Here is a 19,756-nt window from a genome sequence, read left to right as displayed (position 1 = left end):
TGTGAAATCTTCCCACCCACACCCCTTCTGGCATTCCAGTCTCTTGCTTTGCTCTTCCATGCTCTCTCTATTCTATCACCATGAATTAGTTTGATTGAGCTGCCACAGCAAATGTTTAAGATCTATGCCTCGTACTAAACAGATATTTGTTTTTCCACATTAGTGGAGGCCAGAAGCCCAAGGGATCATCAGGTGTAGTTGCTTTGGAGTCCCCTCTGGCTTGCAAATGGTGCTGTGTCTTCATGTGGCCTTTTGTAAATGTGTACCTTTAGTGTCTCTCTTTATATATACATTTCCATAAACAACAGTCCAACTTCATCCTTGAAGTCTCACTCTAAAAGTTCCGTATCCAAATATTCATTCATTCACAAGGCATGGGGGAATCTCAGGGACCCAGTATAAGAGTCTGAGGTGACACAATTTACCCCATAGCAGTGTGTACATTTCCAGCTGCTGAAAGCTTTGACAATTCTCTTGGGACTTCACAGACACTATTCATCCTCCTTGGGTGTTTTCCTTCTCCATCCAGGTAGGTTAACATCAATTCATTCTTCATATATCAAGAAAGACTTCAAGGACTATAAATATTGAATGAGTTGCCCCATTATTGAAGTATACAGTTATCCACTTCTCCAAATCTCTCCTATTAGTATGACTTTAATTACTTACTGTGGTCATGGTAACCACTGCTTAGCCATAAATAATATTTTTATGACCCTAAGAATGATGTGTATGCTCAGATCTCATTCCTTATTATTTTTAGTAATTTGTATTTTTACTTTGGTTACATTTGTTATATTCTCTATATTACAAATTGTCTTTACATTTCAATTGCAAACACTTTTCTTATATATGTTTTAATTTATTTCTAATTATTTTAAGTAACATATTTTGTAGTTTCTATTCTTAATTCAAAATATGGGCCAAGCCGGGCGGTGGTGGCACACGCCTTTAATCCCAGCACTCGGGAGGCAGAGGCAGGCAGATCTCTGTGAGTTCTAGACCAGCCTGGTCTACAGAGCTAGTTCCAGGACAGGCTCCAAAGCCACAGAGAAACCCTGTCTCGAAAAAAACAAAAAAAAATCCAAAATATGGGCCAATATCTTAGCTGCATCTATTCTTTTGCTCCTGGATTGTACTTTATTTATTGATTCTAAAGTGCTTTTTCCCACATCTCACATTATTGTCAACACTTACAGTCTTCCTTTCCTTGCTCTTCCATTATTTTATTGCCTTTTCTGGAAGGATATGCAAATAATTCAGCAATGTTAGAACAAACAGAAGACACTAAAACAACAGGTGTAAGATCTGTGATTTCCAGACAAATAAAAGGAAAATTCATAATAAAAAAACCAATCAATGGTAAAGTCAGAAAAGCTAGCACAAAGGCAGATCAATCACAGAGGACAGAAGGTAAGATAGAATCATTGAGTCCATGAGAAACTGTGGGATTTGAGATGACACAATGCAAATTATAAAATAAGATCATAAAACTTTCACAGGTATAAGTAATTCTACAAGTATAAATGAGAAAAATACAGATATACCTATTTGCGTGTCAACCAAAATAAAACATTTTAAATCAAAATAGACTGCTTAAGGAGTCTTGAAACCTATAAGAAAGCAAAATCTTACTCAAAAACAAACCTGCTAGAAAAGCATTAATATTGAAAAATTCCATGGCAAAGTCAGTAATGCCTTTGAAGTAGGGCATTAGATATTGTTAGAAGTTCATTAATCATAGAGAAAACTTTGTGTAGTCTAATGGTCCATACAGTGCAGAAATTATAAATGAAAATTATAGAAGTGAAGTACAAATTAAGAAAAATGTTAATGATAGGAGAAGGTTTTGCTTTCATTGCACAATCCAGAGTCCAAACATAAGCAGCTATATCTGACAGACTAAAGGGATGAGGTTTAGCATGTTACCCCATTCTGCATGGCTGCTTGCTAAAGAAATATTAATATAAATAAAATGGAAACAACAGATGCAGTCTCAAAATGCTTAATTTATAATGTGTAGCAATTTTTAAAAAATGAACCAATGCACCCCCACAAATGGAAAGAGTATAGAAAGGGCTACAGTCATTTGCACAGAATCTGTGACCATCTATACTCATGTTGAGGTGTGGGACATTTAAGATATGATACAGTCATTGAGGTTAAATTTCACCCATAAGGGGCATGCTCTCATTTTCATACAGCTAGGCTAGTCTTTGCAAAAGAAATTTGTTATAAAGTTCACTCCCATGTCTTTTTTTTTATACACAGTAGCTTGATGCACTTGCCTGGGGCCCCCCTTCAATTAATGCAGTGGTCCTCAACCTTCTGAATGCTGTAGCCCTTTAATATACCTCCTTATATTGTGATAACTACAACAATTATATCATATTTGTAACTACTTCATAACTGTAACTGTTCTACTATTATGAATTGTTATGTAAATACCTGATATGCAGGATATCTGTTATGCAACCCCGGTTACATAAGGGAATCACAAAGGGGTCAGCTCTCACAGGTTGAAAACCACTGATCTAATGTGATCTGCCATGTTAAGATTCTAGTGAAGCGTATGTCAGAAGTGATTGCATTACCTTGGCTCTTTTGCCTCTGAAAATACAAGTTATCCTCTTTTTCTTTATAAATTGGTCAGGTTCCAGTATCTAGTTAAGTGAGAAAGACAGGCAAATAGAAAAGAGAAGATAACGAAGAATTAAAAGCAATTAACAAACAACATACCTAGATTTTAGAAATGTCATATAGGGAGCTTACAGGAGAATGAATAATGTGATCATTATTTGTAAACAAATAGATAATATATTTTTAAATTGACTGCATATAAAGAAGAGAAACCCCAAAGAGAGATATGGAAAATGACACTGGCTTACAAGTTGTTTAGATCGGCAGAAGAAAGACTCGGTGACTTAAAGGTGGGTGAAAATAGAGACAACAGGTTGGAAAACAACTAAAATTCATTATGTCACTTTATGAAACTGTCAAACAATGCAAAAATAAAGTAAACATCAGGAATAAAGAGAAACCCAGAGAACTGGGGGAGTTATGGTGCTGTCACTCGGGGGATTCATACCCAGAGGTAAAATAGACAGAGATAGGAAACACATATGAAATGGTAATAAAATTTATCCTAACTTGTTAAGAAACATAAACCCACAGAGTCAATAAGCTCAGTAACTCACTATGTAAATCTTAAATTTGTCCAGGACAAACAGTACATTTGAGTTAAGGAAGTAACAACACAAAGACATTTGGCCTTCCTTTAGGATAAAATGGTGACCAGAAGGTACCATGGGAACATGTTTAAAGTATCCACAAAAAACTGCATGTTAAAATGACAGCCTACAGAATGGGAAAAAAAATCTTCACTAACCCATATCACACAGAGGTCTGATATCCAAAATATACAAAGAACTCAAGAAATAGGTCATCAAAATAACAAATAATCCAATTAAAAAAAATGGAGTACAGACCTAAACAAAGAACTCTCAACAGAGGAATCTACAATGACTAAAAGACACTTAAGGAAATACTCAACATCCTTAGTCACAGAGAAATGCAAAACAAAACAATTCTGAGATTCCATCTTACACCTGTAAGAATGGCCAAGATCAAAAACACTGATGACAACTTATGCTGGAGAGGTTGTGGAGTAAAGGGAACACTTCTGCATTGCTGGTGGGAATGTAAGCTGGTACAGCCTCTTTGGATGTCAGTGTGGTGATTTCTCAGAAAATTAGGAAACAACCTTTCTCAAGACTCAGTAATACCACTTTTGGGTGTATATCCAAAGGATGCTCAATAGTGCCACAAGGACATGTGCTCAACTATGTTCATAGCAGCATTGTTTGTTACAGAACCTGGAAACAACCTAAATGGCCCTCAATCAAAGAATGGATATGGAAAATGTGGTACATTTACACAGCAGAAAAAAAATAACATTTTGAATTTTGCAGGAAAATAGATGGACCTAGAAAACATCATTTTGACTAAGGTAACCCAGACACAGAAAGACAATTATCACATGTACTCACTTATAGGTGCTTTTTAAACATAAAACAAAGAAAACCAGCCTACAAATCACAATCCCAGAGAGCTTAGACAACAATGAGGATCCTAAGAGAGACATACATAGATCTAATGTACACGAGAAGTATAAAAAGAGAAGATCTCCTGAGTAAATTGAGAGCATGGGGACTCTGGGGAAGAGCTGAAGCAGAGTGAAAAGAAGGGAAGGGAGCAGAGAAAAAATGTAGAGCTCAATAAAACTCAATAAAAAAATAAAATGAAAAAAACTTCATGTTAGTACTTTACACCAAAAAGACCCTTCCAAAATGAAGGTCAATCTAGCACAGTTTCAAATAAATGAAAACTGAATTTGTTGCCTGGAAAAACTGCTATATGAAAAACAATAAAGTAATTTCTACAGGCTTAATGGTTATGACACCAGATGGGAAGCAAGATCTGTAGGAAGAAATGAAGAAAGAAAAACATACATTTTGATGTAAATATGAAAGCAGATCTTCCTAATTTCCTTAAAGTATGGGAATTGATACAAAAATTACAATATTATCTTGCATGAAATGATGGATAGCTATAATAAGGAAACTATTGGGCTGATAATATATACAAATAAGTTTTACAAATTTTGTTTTTCTGGAATTAGTTGTGTATTAACTATGAGTATACTGGAAATGCATATTATAAACCCTCAGCTAACCTCTAAAATTATCATGTAGTAAGCATGAATCCAAGTCATTATTAAATAAAATTATTAACCTGGTCAGACTGAAGTCAGGGAATAACATTAAGTATGTAACTATGAAGACACAGAGAAATGGAAAGAGATTAATCAGCACAAAGTATTAAGATTAACCACATGAGAATTTAGAAGATATAGTTCTATTTGAATAATAAGTAAATTAGAGTCTAACATTTAAGGAAAGAAATATTAATAAAGATAAAATGATAAATTCCACAATGATAAGCATATTATATCATCAGAAATTTTAAGACAATTCTAAGAGTGATGAATTTAATAATATAACTTCAAAGTATGATACATACAATGCTGGATAAGGATAAAACAATAATTATTGAGTATTAAATATGTTAATACCACCAATTATTTAATAAGTGGGAACATATAAGAAAAAGGAGGTATATAGGGTCTGCTTCACATTTACTTTAATACATCTCATTAAATCAGAATATTACACAGCGTAAGATCATGGTAAAATGGTGTTATATTTGAAGCCTTTACATTCTCAAGTAACACACTAGTTATGTGAAAGCTAACTAAGACACCTGAAATCACAGCAAAGAAAGCTCCATCAGGAGGCATTTGGATGATACTTAATTGAATTGAACAAACACAAAGCCCAGATAAACTTGGCTTTGTTGGAAGATCCAGAGTACTAAATACTTACATTTTTAAAAAATGATCAAGAATTTCATGCTGATTCCTTAATTTTCAATTTATAACAATGAAGCTGAAAAGATTAATGATTATGTCAGTAAAAGGTAGAAATAACAAAGAGTAGAAATCAGAAAAATAAAAACAAAGGATAAAAACTCCAAAAAGTAGCATTTGGCACTTTTAGAAAAGTAGTATTTTAGAAAAAATAATAAACTAATTATATAAAATTTTCATTAAAGTTTAGGATAATTAAAATAAATTAGGATATGAATAATAACAGAAAATAATATTATGAAGGTATCTAGAAAATCACATTTTATCTCAAAGACATCAAACAAATTTTCTCTAATATCAAAAAGGAAGAAAATATAATTTGACTTGTTTTTGATAACATAGAACCGTGGGTTTTCTATTGTCATTTTCATACTTGCACACCCTTGTACTTTGCCTGCACTTGTCCCTGTCCTTCTTTGTCTCTATTCCCCTCCCATCTGTCCCTTTTCTTTCCCTAAATATTTCTCCTTTCTGGCTTTATTTCCTACTCTCTCTCTCTCTCTCCCCCCTCCCTCCTTTCCTTCTACTTCCCTCTCCCTCTTTCTCTCTTTCTCACACACAACTTTTCTACCATAGATGTTGTAACTATAGATTAGATAGATAGATAGATAGATAGATAGATAGATAGATAGATAGATAGATAGATAGATAGATGATGGATGGACGGACGGACGGACTTAGATATCAAATAGCAGTAAAAACATTGGTCTTTCATTACCCAATACATTGGCCTTCTCCTGCACCTATCTCTTTGACTTTAGAACCGCCCCCCCCCGCGCCTAGTTTCTGAAGTATATATGGACATTGTGATCTCTATGACATGTTGACTTAGGCTCCTTCAGATTTATACCCAGAAGTGGTATGACAGGATAACATGGAGGTCCTATGTTTAGGTTTTGTTGAGAAATAGCTGTTGCGGTAGATGCACTGGCTTATATCCCCCTCAACAGTATATAAAGTTTATTTTTTCCTACATGCTCATTGGCATTTGCCTTCATCTTTTATTAATAGTAGCCATGCTTACCATAATAAGTTTAATTATTATTGAAATAGTTCAAAGTTTAATTTCTCTGATGGCTTAAAATGACAAAAATTTATGTACTCTTTTTTTTAAAAAAAGCTATTCTGTTTAATTAATTTTTAGTGAGATAGTTTGGTTTCTTTATAGTCAGTTATTTGAGTTGGTGAGACGTTCTGGGCATTCATCTGTTGTTGGTAGCTTTGGAAGGTTTCCTTTCAGACTGGATACTGATCATTTCTCAGAGTACTTGAAAGCTATAGTCCTGCTTGTTCATCCTGTTGTTGTTGTTGTTCATTTTTGTGCCTGAATGTAGCACTTCTTCAATTTTGTTTGCCATTCTTAACATTCTTTGTTCTGTTTGCTATAATCTATTGGTGATGGTTCTACTGTTTTTGCTTTTTTCAATTAATTGATTTTTTTTCAGGAAAAGACTGGCTATTTACTTTTTCTTTTTTTTTTTCATTGAGAAAAGGAAAAAAAAAGTTTCTGCCTCCTCCCAGCCTCCCATTTCCCTCCCCCTTCTCTATTTGTTTCCTTTGCTAAATCTATCCGTTGCTAAATGTCTCATCTTTGTTGATAACTATCTTTTATATGACATACTGTCTTTTCTGTATTCTTAATTGATTTCATACTTCTTCATCTGTGTCTATTTTCTCTTTGTAGCAACTCATTGTTTTAGGACTCAGCTATTAAACCTTCTGCCTAGCATTTCAACAATTTTAATCTGCTTGGATTCAGTAAAAGACACCTTAGATTTTTTTATAGGTATCACACTGAGATATTTTTTCTTGTCCTATGTTGTAATTTTTACAGCTGTAGGTTTGTAGGTTTGTAGGCTTCTAGTTTTCTTTTAGAATTTTAGTGACTTGCCTATTGTTGAGGCTTACTCCTCTGTACCACTCAGAGGGAGTAAATGGAACAAGGCACACTAATACATTGCCAATTACCATAGAGGAGCCAATGGACAGAATACACAATCCAAGATGCAAATATAATAATTTTAGATAATAAGAAGATATGAAATCAATAAAATAAAGGAAGAGGGGAAGGGATAGGAGAAAGAAGAAAGAAATAAGATTGAATAAAAGAAAGAGGAGAAATGTGTTATAAAGAGACAAGAGCAAAAAAATGAAAGCCTAATTGCATACCATAAAATATATAGATGAGATTAATAAAAATATAAATAAAACTTAGAGGTGTGTTTGTAAAGGAAAGGAGATTTTACTAAAAATATAGCAAAAAAGGAAATACATGGAGAGAGAGAGAGACAGACAGACAGACAGACAGACAGACAGACAGAGGAATGTCAAATTATAGAGCAGATTCTTTCTGGGTCTCTTGGACAGAGGGACAAAGTGAGCTGAAGGTGGGGACTCCTCCATTTGGTGATGATCTCCAAGGGTTGGACATAGGAGATCCACCAGAGTGGACCTTTCATGACCTCCAGAAGGTTCTGTTGATCCTACTTAGCTTTTCAGTTTGTGGCCTCGATAGGTCCCTGCCCCCTGAATCTGGAGACACCCAGCTCCCAGTTCATTCATCCTAGGGTAATATTGTCTTATCAGATATTTCTGGTTGTATTGAGGAATATGAACAGAAAGCACTAAGATTCCTTTGAGAAGGTATCTGTGTCTTCATACAACCCACTCAGCATTAAAGCCACCTTCTGAGGAGTGATGCCACAGAAGCCAAATCCTCTACTGGAGCTGTTTATATCTCATTTGGACAGCAGTGAATCTCATGACATATAGGAGAGTCTAGAGAATGGGGATCTTCTGACTTCAAGTGCATATGTGTGTATGATGGTAGTGTTTTCTCAAGTGACTTTTCTACATCCATTGAGAAGACCAATAATTTTTTGCCTTTAATAGATTAACTTAATGTGTTCTATAAATTTTCAGATATTACAACAATCTTAAATGAATTGAGACAGGTTCCTCATGTTCCCTATACTTTTTCCCCCTAGTGATAGTTTTGACCAGCAGGAGATGCAATGTTCTATGTGTTCTCCTATTGCACATTAATCAGTACTATTTTCTTATACTTTATCTGCTTTCTTTTAGGAATTATTCAAGCTAAATTTAAACTGGGAAGTGTCCTGAAGTTTTCTGGTTTATGAATATCAATGGTTTAAACAATGAATTAAGTGTTTTAATTTTCTAGAGTAACCTGAACATAGGTTATTATCTCTAATTCTTTTAAAAATAGTTCCAAGGAGCAGTAACTAATCATTAGACATGGTCAAAAGTTAAAGTAAAAAAAATATAATAGTCTCAAAGTAGATGCTATCACACGAGTTTCAAATTTATATATGATATTTCCAATGTTGAATATTGGTATATTAAAGTAATTGAGAATTAGTAAGATTTCAAAAAGGAACATAATCTGTAGGGAAGCTTTAAAGCTCACTATGTCCTACTGAAATCCCCATCGTTACTGTAACTGCCACACATATTTGAAATCAGCAACCTATCATCCAAACTCACTCTGGATTGACTGAGTCATGCAGGAATTGTTACAAGCACCCTACTTTTACAGATCTCTGCAAAAGACACATCGGAAATTTGGAGAAGGAGTTAAAGTGGCAAATCCACAGTAGTGTGATTGTCAAAGAACAGTTGTGGTGTTTTGCTGTCCCAAGAGGTTGCAGAGTTTCTGACATGTAGTGGATTCTTATAGATTAGACATATTTGTATTTGCCTTATTTTTCAGATACATTTTGCAAAAAAAAAAAAAAAACCAACAAAGCAAAAAGCAAAATAAGATGTAGTTCACTGCAGAATGCTACACAGAGGTGATTTAATGTCTACTATTGTTTCTGTTGTGGCTGGTAGTCACTGCCTCTGGTGGTTTAATGGGTAAAGAATCAAGCAAAGTTATTGGGGAAGGGAATATAGGGAGCACATGGGGGCATAGCATTCATATATAACAAGACTTCTTAATGGCCATTAACACACTTTAGCTAATATCAAGATACACCTAGAAACTATCAATAATTTTGAACTATTAAGAAAATTGGTGGTTTTTATCCGGGAATGGAGAAAAAACAATATGGTATTAATGTTCTCTGTAATTTAGCAAGTGCACTAAATGAGAGTATGAGTCTAAAAATATATGACTTCATCCTCCAGACCCAACTCTACACCTGGCAAATATTCAGTGCCGAATAAATGTTATTTCTAAATAGCAGTGATAGTCATATAAAGAACCCTTGTCCATGCATACTAGGTGTAATGTCTTCCATGAAAAACCTTCTTATGAATTTTCATATCTAAACTACAGAGACAGAGACTTAGTTATATAGCACCCGTGATGTAAATCAGTTTAACCCCTTTATTTCTGCACCAATGTTGTCCTTGCTCTCTTGTCTAGGGCTGTCTGGTCTCTTTCTTTGCTAATTCTCTTCTTTATTTTCTTAATCTGATTAATATATTTCCATCTTTATCAAGTCTAATAGATAGCTGATCTAATTTGGAGCTTATAAATTATACAGTTGTATGGGAATTGATTATAGCACGTAACTCTAATAGCCTGACAATCTTTTTAGAGATTAGAAACGCTGCTGAGTTCCCTTTTCTATGGATGATTAATTTTCAGTGGTTATCAACTCTCAAACTGAAAATTAAGCAATACATATTTGCTTTGTGGATGACCAGTTTTATTAAAGTAGTAGAGTTGATGCAATTAATTATCAATACTCTATAAAGAGGAGTCGAAATTAAAATGTCTTGAAAGAACAAGGCAGGTATGCATTGTCAGTGGTAAAATCCAGTTACTGTCCTGAGGAAGACACGCTAGTCTATGATTTTACACAGCAATCTAGATATCACATACACACCATCGCTAGAGTTCTTGAGTTTTTCACCGTTTGAGGATAACTGATTTTTTGGCCTACTACTCAAAGCTGAATGCCTCACAGATGCTCCATCTGATGCGACAGATATCCTTTGGTCCACATCAGTGCTTAGAGTCTGCCACCAGCATTGGTGCCCCTCTGCACTGGACAAGAGAATATTACATATTAAATTCAAGTATTTAACTTCCTTGGACTTTGGTTGTGAATAAAATAATGTGATAGGTATTCTCACTACTAAAAGTGGTTAAGTGGTTACTTCGCCACTTAGCCTAGATCCTAGGAATTCCAGGAATGTCATTTTGTTACAGTCTTATTCTTTGGGAAGTCACTATTCCACAGGCTGCATGGTCCTGTGACATTATGCAAAATGGTATTAACCGTCCAAGACTGCTGTAAGAAGTCCTACAGCCAGTAGTTACCCACCCACTGGGGCATTGCCTCTTATACTATTTATGCCTATGTAGAGCACGCCACCAGCCTCTTTTCAAGCTGTGGGATTCGGTTTCTGATCTTCGGTCCAGCAGAGGTTCTGATTTGTGAGTCTACCCCTAAGTAAATAACCGTCTATTTCACAATTCTGAGCTAGTGTGGGATTTCTTTTAAGCATTCTTCTTCACAAGACTGATCATCTTGAGGGTTCTGTTTTGTGAAGATGGAACTTTCTTTGTCATAATTTATTGATAAAATCATTACCAAAAGTTGTGGGTAAGATTTGCTATGTTTTCGTAGGAGTTGGCATCATAGCATTGAAATTTGAATTGAATTACATTTTCCTCAATGAATTCTTTCATCAGTTCCATAAATTCTTGATGCAAGAAATGCCTTGACATAGCATTAATAAATGTACTAGATACCCCACACATTTTATATACTAGAATTTTGTACAAAACCAGGTAAATAATGCTTCAAGTATAGTTTTAGGTGCCATCACTAGAGTCTTGATGATAAATTATACCAGCAAATACTACTAATTGTCCTTTACATTATTGAAGATTCCAATATTCAAAATATAATTTTTATAGGTAGAAATGTTGAGAGGTCATGTTGACTAGGGATATTTTTGATGCTTTTCAGAGTCATAGGGTTTACCATTCCAAATAGTTTCTCTTAAGCAACTCACTTCCTTGTTGGCATCTGTCATGTGTACGCCATCTTTATCACTGACTTTTATCTGTCTACACTCTCCAGAGAACAAATGTTCCGGTATCCTTTAAGATGGAGGAGAAGCAATCTCCAAGTTGTAAAAGGCAGAAGAGAGGGTATTTATGCAGAAAACCGGCAAGGATAGAGTTCAGGAAAGAAAAAGAGTATGTGTTTTAAACTCTTATGTGGCACTATCTGAAAATTAAGCTAACACAAAGGGAATATTTAAATTGTACTGTCATATAAGTACAATAAGTGATTCAACGTAAAAGCTAGAAACAGGGAAAAATTTAATGTAGCTGATTGTCTAAAATAACAAACCTGAAATGGCTGCAGATGGAGAAACTGAACATTTTTTTTCCTGGGGGATAAGGATGAGTACTCAGATTTTACAGGGAAAAAAAGTTTTGATTTGCATAAGCCATAAAGGTAGAATTTCACGGATCACCAACTGTGAATATGAAATGTGGTTTGAGGGTAGAGAGGGTGCAATGGGCATTAGGAGGATCTGTCTTTTACTGTAAACTATCCACATAAGTAAAGATTCTCTGAGGCTAAGACATGCACATATACACCATACAGACTAAATACACTGGGTTTTGCCCACAAGGCACATATGGGAGTGGGTAGGCAGAGTGGATCCTGTCAATCATCTTTGGTGTCTTTGCATTTCTGAGAAGTGTTTGTCTCTCACTGTCCAGCCTCCGATATCACAGATGTCCCCAGACAACTTAACTTCTCAATAATTCTCTTTTTAGTGTACTCAGAAACATTTCACTACAATTAGAATCGTCCCTAAGCCCCATAGCAGCACAAAATTTAGGAAAATTCAATAGCAACTTTTGGAGATTATTCTTTTTGTGTGAATGTACCTTTACTAGCCAATTATGAAGCCTGGAAGAAACCTGCAAAGCAAAGGATTGCTGGCACAGAACTGCATGCCATTTGCTTCTTTATTTCAATTGCATTACAAATACTATATTAATTACGGGTTTGTTTGATTATAATTATCGTTATTATTATTTAAGGTCATGAATAGTTGCCTTCATTTTCAAAGAGAACCACTTTCAATTTTTTTTTAAAAGGACATTGCACTGAAAATCAATGTATCTATTAAATGCACTTTCAATGCAATGTGAAGTTTAGAGACTTCCCTAAACAAAGGACTTTTAAGCAACAGGTGCAATCTGCAAAGACTCTTTAGAGTTTTAACTGCGAGCAACACTTTATCTTTAGAATACATCAGTGAATGAAGGAAATGGGTCGTAAAATCCAGCCTTGGGTCTTTGGTCTGAAATCCAGTCTTAGGTCTTTGGTCTGTGGCTGATGACTTGTGAAATTTTATTCTTGTCAGTTCTAGAGGAGAATGAGGAGAGAAGGATAAAAAGGTATTTGAAACAATCCCTTTGTAAGACATGAAAAGATCTGAGCTAGTATCCTCTTTTCCAGCTAGCAAGTTGGCGCACTGATTCAGGGCTGCATTGGAAGATGGGAGGTTCTGTTATCAGAGATGAGGGATCACTTATCCTCTGCAGCAAAGAAAAGAGCTGGAACATAAGCATTTTGGAGGCCAGTTACCTATGACCCAGTCCTCACAGATCAACAAGAACAGGGCAAAGTGACCCTTGCACACACTGTTGGTTATGTCAGAAGACAGAAACCACGAATAGATAAAAGTCAAATATTTTATAATGGTCAGTTGGCATGCTTACCCTTTGATCTTGAGTAAAGCGTGGATCTACCTGTCAAACCTTTTGAGCACAAAAATATTATCGCAAACATTGCTGCAAGAGAAAAATCCAGTTTGCTGGTCACTCGTGTCTTTAGGAAAACCCACAAAAGCATCTCTCCTAATGATGCCCAACCCTCTTTCCTGCAGCATCCAGTCTGACGAATCTGATGAATTCTACATTGAACTCACTCAGCTTAGTGAAGACTCTACTGAAAAGATTCTAAAGAGAAGGAAGATGCAAACAGTGTCACCCTCTACAAAGGTCACCCACAGTTTTTTGCCTGTAACTGCTCAGGTGCATTAACAATAATATTTATGTTTTGCCTGACTTTTAGTGAATATATGTATTTTTAGCAATAAGCTATTTTGTAGTACTTATTTTAAATTTTCAGGAAGCTAGAAACCATAAATGGCATCTGATGTCATTCATTTTTTATAGATAACAAATATAAGTCTGGAGCAGAAAAAATATGATTGGTTCAAAATAGAACAATGATTAACACAGGTTCTTGCTTCCAGGCTGTGTGTGATTAGGACAAAAACAGAAACGCCTTTCAGCTGATGAAGTGAGGCTCGGTGGCCTCCTATCATGCCCAGCACTGTGCCTGCGGACCAGAAAAGACATGCCGGAAGTGTATTCCTTAAACCAAATGGCAAGAAATTCAGTGCTAACTAGTTTATCAAACAATTTGATTCAACACTATGGTTACATTCCATCAAATAAAGAAAGCTATAAATGAGTGGGGGGGGAGCAGGGAGAAAATTTATGTACATCAAAAGCGAGCATGGTACAAACCAAGCCTAGGTTCACTGAGGATCATTGGCGAGAAGTTGAGGCAAGCAGCCCTGCCTGTATTGGGACCGAGAGAAAATGAGGAAGTGGAAGGTTTTGAAAGGCAGAAAGTGATTACTTCTGAGAAGGGTAGCCATGTCCTTCATCATGCCAGGGTGCCTTTCTCAGTAAGCCACGGCATACTATTCCTTTGGTCACTAGTGTCCTCTCCATCAACACAAAGAATGCTTCTAATTTACAATGAGTGTTTCTGCTTCTGTTGATATAACCAGACAGATAGTAGAATATAAATCCTTAATTACAATTACAATTTATCTGAAAATTTTAAACTTATACATAAGTTTACAGATAACAAATCATAACAAAAAAAAAACCAAACAAACAAAAATGCACCACAGAGCACACAATATCTGAGGCTTTATAAAAACAACCCTGATGTTATTTTTCTCCTCCTCCTCTTCTGGTACTGATATTCAGCCCCCACTTCCCACACCCCACTTCCTAGGTGGAGTTCTAGCCTCTGTTTTCCTCCATTCTTTCCTTTCATATCACGTGACTCCCCTCAGCCCCCTTTCATTACCACCTCACTGTCTCTTTATAGGCTTCTGGTTTCTGCAATTACTCAAACCTGAAGATCTAGAGCTAGGAAGAATAGATGAGAGCAAACACGTGACATTTGTCTGTCTGGGTCTTCTTCACCTCTCACCCACTGTCATCTTTTCAAGCTCCATTATTTAGTCAAAATTTCATGATTACATTTTTCTTGGAGCTGAATTCCATAGGGTGTATTTACCACATTTGCATCATTATCCATTCGTTAGTTAAGGACATTTGGGTTGTTTCCATTTTCTACCGTTGTTGTTAATAGGGTAACAATGAATGCAGAGGAAGGAGTTTCTATAGAACAGGATGTCAAGTCCTTTTGGAATATGCTAAAGAGTTTTGGATCATATGATCATATGGTAGATTCATTTTTAGCTTTTTGAGGATTCTTCAGTCTGATTCTGAAACATATTCTTATCCCAGTAGATATGTGTAGCTTTCACCCTTTATCAAAGAAGCTTGTCTATATAGCAAGTAGAGACCATTACAGAAAACCAAACTAGAAACAATTCAGAGGTCACTGGATCAATTAGAGCCCATACACAATGGATACATCTTTCACACAACTCCTGTACCCAGGGCTCAGGGAACATGATGGAAGAAGGTATAAGAGCAAGAGGACCAGTAAATCTGCTCTGAAACTGTATCTCCTAGAAATTATGCCTTAATGAGTCTTTAACAATAAAAATTCCAACAGATGGAAGGGAGGAAATCTCACAGAGACCCATAAACAATGAATCACAGGGAATGAAAGATTGATGAAAGAGAGAATTAGCCTCTGTGTATGTGTGTTTGTGCATGTGTGTGTGTGTAGAGGGGGTACAGAGAGAGAAGAGAGACTGAGAGATATATAGATATATGTTTATGTATATGACAATAATAATCAAAGACAGAGGTCATCAATTTGAGAGAAATGTATTGGGGCCACCATAAAAGGGTCAGAGAAAGAAGGCATGGGGAAGAGTTAGAGGGGAAGAGAAAAGAGGTACATGATTTAATTGTATTAAAATTAAAATGTGTTAAACCTTAAAATGTAAAATAAATAACATTTAAGATTGGTTTTCTTTCTCTGTGTGCATGTACACACACACACACACACACACACACACACAGCTTTGCCAGGTCTGATTTCTTTGACTTACATCCCTATTTTTAGACATAAATACCAACTACATAACAGCCTAGCTTTCTAGTGGCCACAGAATGGAAAGAATGACAGTATCCTATAGGAAAAAAAAATTCTGTCTCTGAGGTGCTCACATTCCATCTGGGAAGGAAGAGTATACGTTATAGAAACTCCATCAATGCCAACCTGTAGGGAGCAGAGCTGAGACTCAGGGTATGCTTTTATGGTGAGCAGAAGTACAGACCCCAATCCCAATACTTCCACCCACTGGTGAAAATGACCTAAGAAGGCAACTCAACTGCTCTGCTACATTTTTCCTTGTATATATATTTCACATGGTTTTCCTGAGGTTAAGATGAATTAAAGTACACAAAGTTCTTATAACACTATCAAATAAATATTTATCCTTCTGCAAATATCGCATATTCATACAGAAAGTGTGAGGGTAAAATGATAACTAAATGCTGCCCAGAATGAGTGAGGTTGAATGTTTTCTCTACAAAAATCATCAACATTTTCTACAAATTACTTTTGAAACTTTATGCTCTATGTATATCAGAGCCTTCATCTTATTCTAATCATGTCCATGCTCTTACATACATATAACATTCATACATACACACAGGCAATCACACGCATGTACAATGGCATTTCACAGGCTATGGTCGTTGGATGGCAGACCCATCATAGATGCCATCTTCTGCTGACCTCTTCTTTATGATGCCTTCTAAATTAACAAGATGAAACAACTCAGTCAGCTCCCTTGCATTCCTAAAATTGTCTGTTGCTCTAAGCTATTTATTAGCAATATGTCTTTGTTTTGGCATTTTCTAATCTAATATTTGTGCTTTAGATCCTTATGGCATGAAGGAAGGAACAACTCTATATAATTATTAAATGGACTAATGTTTATAAAACACCCATTAAAGGGTTTGGTATATAGTATGGTTCACTAAATTAAAATTCATCAACATTTTAGAATTAATTTAGTATGATTCCAGAATATATACAAGACAGCATTATCATTATATGTGTCTATTTTATTACAAAAGTCTGATGTGTGAGTATACAGCAAACTTTGCCCATCTTTGCATCCTTGATGTCACAGAAAATATCACAAATGAACACTTAACAACTAGTCCATTTTGTGCCACCACTGCAATAAAAAAATGCAGCATGGGTACTGAGAAATCTTCAGAACAAAAAGTAAATGAGTTCATTGTAAGGCTGTAATTTTATTTTGTGAGTTCATTTCATAGAAAAAAGAAGTTTGTTTTGTCTCAGAAGTAGTAAATGCACTATCACAACATATCCCTACTAGTCAAGAAGGCTTATTGTTTTCTAATAGGATGTTAAAAATGTTTTTTTAAAGTTATACTCAATAAGATAGTGTGGAAATGTATGTATGAGAGTATATACTTGTAATATGTAAATTATATGATATTTATGAAACAGTGCAGTTAATGCAAAAAGTTGGAAAGTCAAAAAAAAAAAAAAAAGAAGCAGTAAGAAGCATAATAAAAACAGAAAACCAAGTCACATGTGGAAACTGTAAACCCAAATATGTTACATTAGCACAGGAAAAGTAATTAACTTAAATGTACAATTGAAATACTAAGGTCATAAGGATAGATTAATAAACCAAGTTCAACTAAATTTTGTTTACAAAGACACAAATCAAATTTAAGAATATAAAAGCTGAAACTCAAAGTCAAGGAAGATAAAAATAAAACTGATTTAGCTGTTTTATTATCTGCCGTTACATACTTTCAGACAAGAGACATTAACAGAGATTAAAAACAATTGCTTAGGGTACGTATATCACCGATTCATCAAGAAAATATGATAATTCTAAGGCCTGCATATTTAATTTAGACATCATAAAAATTAAACCTGGAAAAACAGAAGGGAGAAAGGCTGAAGGTCATAATCATAGACAAAAATTCACATCTCTTAGAAACTGATGGAACTGGCAGAAAAAAAAGTGAGTACTGGAAGAACTGAGCATTAGTCTCAGTGATGCCTGGTCAACACAAGCAAATCATCAGGACAGTGGCAGTGCCACCCACCAGAACAGAACATGCATTCCAGTCAGTATGCTTTCAACATTTTCAAAAATTAGTATCATCCTTGGGACATAAGAGAATTTCAACAAATTTCAAAGGGCTGAAATAAAAAGCTGTAAAATCCTCTCATGCAATGTAATTGAGATAGAAATCAATAATGAAAAGAGTAGACATTTCCAAACATTTTTAAATTAAGCAAGAGAACTCAAAATAATGCCCAGGTCAAAGAAAGTAGAAGGTATTGTGAAGTAAATTAAATAGGATGACACATGAAAAATTTGAAACCTGATAGGCCTGCAGGTAACCTTGTATTTTTTTACATGTTTGAAGTCTCTCAGTTCTGCTCAGGAGTCAATGGAGAGGATGGATGGGGGTGGGTGACTGTGGTTTGAAATAAAGGGAGACACTGAATGGCTAAAAGTGATTTTATACCTCCTTCGATACTGGTTAGATAAACGTTGTACATTTTACTTCTCACATAGCAACATCCTGATTTAAATTAATGTATACATAATCAGACATCTAAATGCAAACGCACACACATGCACACATACACGCACACACCCAATGAGGGGGGACTAAGATAAAAGAGAAAGACATTTGAAGTGGGAGAAAGAAGGAAGAATAAGAGATGACAATTGAGTGCATATGAATATATGTAACACAAAAGTAAAAGAAGGCATGGTAGGAGTGGGGGAGGAAAGGAACTAGCAAATCAGGGAGATGGGGAGGGAATAAAACCACTACGCTTCTCAGTCAATGCCGCTGGAATCCTACATTGGTAGAGAACTTTAGAGAAATGTTTTCACAGCATTTACTAAAGCTTGCCATGCATCTCCCTTACAACACAACAATGGCATTCTTAGATATACACCTGAAAGAAGCCTCTGAAGTGAGGTCCGAGAGTGTGGAAGTCTATAGCAGCACACGACCTAATCGTGCACACTTGCCTCTACAGTGAAAGAAACTTCAGCAGATTAGTGAAATTGGAAAATAGCTAACATGGGTAAAATCTGCAATACACAACATGGACAAATTTTTTTAAAAAAATATGTAATGTTGGCAGCAAGATGTCTATTCTGTAAATTCCTAAAATGATCCGAAGCTACCAACAGGGATGTAAGCTAAGGGAATGGTAAGCTTTGAAAGGATGGTGGCTGGGAAGTGACTTGTGCCTGACTTCCGGGTCACTGGCAGCACTTCTTTTTTCTTAAATTATGAAGGTGGTAACTTCAGCCTGTTCATTCTTTGAAAAATGTTTCTATTTCAAATGTATTATTGGTGCACTCTTCTTCGTGTATCCAATTTTTCAATAAAAAGTTTATACTTATATTATGTATCTATATAGATGACAGAGCAAGAAGGTGTATTAATAGATTTATCAGTATTGAACCAGGCTTTACGAATATAGTGAGTAGAAGAGAGGGATAATTCTGCAATACGATATGCCATTCCTGGAGAACATGCAATCCATCAGGTCTGAAAAGAGCTAATAATTAAAGTCATTGAGAATTACACAGGGACTGTTGTGAAGGCTGGAGTTGTAGTCTGTGCCATAAGACCTTTTTTATTAAACAGCTATGGAAATATTTTGGGATCAGATGTTAAATAACCTCATAGATACAAACATGTTGAAATGAAGTTTGCTAAAAATAAAAAAAACCTAGTTTTTAATAATAAACAATATCCCAGATCAAACAGACTCAGTAGGAAGATGTCTTCTTTTCCCCCCTTGACCAAAAAAGTTTTTCTTTCTAGTAGTAAGAATTATGGGACACAGAAAAGTTAAATAGATAGAACACTGAATAACACACAGGTGAGGGAGACGAGGTAGGACGATGGAGAGCTACAAGATACACCAAAGAGTCTCAAACTTCTGTGGTCAGAGGGTTCAGTTTCCAACGTCGGTTCAATATTCTAGATTTTGT

Source organism: Alexandromys fortis, unplaced genomic scaffold (assembly GCF_014885135.2).
Source record: "Alexandromys fortis isolate MF-2015 unplaced genomic scaffold, M_Fortis_MF-2015_v1.1 scaffold_30, whole genome shotgun sequence".
NCBI classification, from domain to species: domain Eukaryota; kingdom Metazoa; phylum Chordata; class Mammalia; order Rodentia; family Cricetidae; genus Alexandromys; species Alexandromys fortis.
The sequence above is the reverse complement of the archived record's forward strand: the minus strand, read 5'-3'. Positions refer to the sequence as shown.